At 34.5% G+C, this 2,055-nt stretch overlaps 1 non-coding gene across 1 annotated transcript; it reads right to left on the bottom strand.

Moving 5' to 3' along the window:
- Nucleotides 1–1,675: 1,675 nt before the first annotated feature.
- LOC148569256 (small nucleolar RNA R71) lies at nt 1,676–1,783 on the bottom strand. The gene has a single exon (XR_015881961.1). It is a non-coding gene; the product is annotated as a small nucleolar RNA R71 (small nucleolar RNA).
- Nucleotides 1,784–2,055: the final 272 nt, after the last annotated feature.

Raw genomic sequence — 2,055 nt, 5'->3', positions numbered from 1 at the left:
ACGTTCTTCATTGATCTTCAAGTTGTTCTTGATGATTTCATTGCTCTGATCTTTAAATTCTCTTGTTTTGTGTGTTTTGTTGTTTCTCATATGCATTCTCAATTTGTTAGTGTCTCTTATATGAAAATTTTTAAGTTTGGTGTCCTGCAGGCATTGTTTGTTTGATTTGAGTTTCCTAAGATTAATTATATTTTGATTGTTTCTCATCATTGAAAAATTCAAAAAAATTCTCAAAGCTATGTCTTTTCAAGTCAATAATACAGAGAATTGAAGATTCAGAACATTCAGCAGAGGAATCAAACAGAAAAAGCTGGGCGTTCAAAACGCCCAGTGAAAAAGGAAAACTGGCGTTTAAATGCCAGCCAGGGTACCTGGCTGGGCGTTTAACGCCCAAAAAGGTAGGATTTTGGGCGTTAAACGCCAGGATGACACTAGAGGGAAGATTTTGTTTTTAATCCAAATTTTTTTCAAATCTTCATAACTTTTCAAAATCAAATCTTTTTCAAATCATATCTTTTCAATCATATCTTTTCAAAATCAATTTCTTTTCAATTTTTTATTTATTACTATTTTCGAAAATCCTTGCTACAATTAATAATTTAATTCAAGATTTTCTAGTTGTTACTTGCCTATTAAGAAAGGATCAAAAGTTTTAATTCTAGAATCATATCTTCTAATTTCTTGTTAGTCAAGTAATCAACTCTAATTTTAAAACTTTCTCTTTTTAGTTTGATTTTCAATCATATCTTCTCAATTATATCTTTTCAATCACATCTTTTTTAAAATTAATTTTCAATCATATCTTTTTAATTTATAATTTCCAAATCTTTTTCAAAATCACTTAATTTCTTTCCTAATCTTAATTTCGAAAATCTCAATCAAATTTTCAAATTTCTTTTCATTATTTCAAAATCTTTTTAATTTATTTTCGAAAATTCTTCCCCTCTTCCACATCCTTCTATTTAAGGTTCTAACACTCCTCCTCAAGATGCAATTCGAACTCTATCCCTCTTGATAAGTTCGAATTCTCTTCTATCTACCTTCTCCTTCTATTCTTCTTTTCCTCTGACACCTCAAGGAATCTCTATACTGTGACATAGAGGATTCCCTATTTTCTTGTTCTCTTCTCTTTCATATGAGCAGGAACAAAGATAAAGGCATACTTGTTCAAGCTGATCCTGAACCTGAAAGGACCTTGAAGAGAAAACTAAGAGAAGCTAAAGCACAATTCTCTCTAGAGGGCCTAACAGAGCTTTTCAAAGAAGAAGAAACCATGGCAGCCGAAAACAACAATGCCAACAATGCAAGGAAGGTGCTTGGTGACTTTACTGCACCTAATCCCGACTTCTATAGGAGAAGCATCTCAATCCCTGCCATTGGAGCAAACAACTTTGAGCTTAAGCCTCAATTAGTTTCTCTAATGCACCAGAATTGCAAGTTTCATGGACTTCCATTGGAAGATCCTCATCAGTTCTTAGCTGAATTCTTGCAAATCTGTGACACTGTTAAGACCAATGGGGTTGACCCTGAAGTCTACAGACTTATGCTTTTTCCTTTTGCTGTAAGAGACAGAGCTAGGACATGGTTGGATTCACAACCCAAAGAAAGCCTGAACTCTTGGGAAAAGCTAGTCAATGCCTTCTTGGCAAAGTTCTTTCCACCTCAAAAATTGAGCAAGCTTAGAGTGGAAGTCCAAACCTTCAGACAGAAGGAAGGTGAATCCCTCTATGAAGCTTGGGAAAGATACAAGCAATTGATCAGAAGGTGCCCTTCTGACATGCTTTCAGAATGGAGTATCATAAGAATATTCTATGATGGTCTGTCTGAACTATCCAAGATGTCATTGGATAGCTCTGCTGGAGGATCTCTTCATCTAAAAAAGACGCCTGCAGAAGCTCAGGAACTCATTGAAATAGTTGCAAATAACCAATTCATGTACACTTCTGAAAGGAATCCTGTGAATAATGGGACAAATCAGAAGAAAGGAGTTCTTGAAATTGATACTCTGAATGCCATATTGGCTCAGAATAAAATATTGACCCAACAAGTCAATAT

This window comes from Arachis ipaensis, chromosome B4 (assembly GCF_059453495.1).
Source record: "Arachis ipaensis isolate K30076 ecotype BB chromosome B4, ASM5945349v1, whole genome shotgun sequence".
In the NCBI taxonomy this organism is placed as follows: Eukaryota; Viridiplantae; Streptophyta; class Magnoliopsida; order Fabales; family Fabaceae; genus Arachis; species Arachis ipaensis.
Note: the sequence above shows the minus strand (reverse complement) of the source record. Positions and strands in the feature narration are given on the sequence as shown.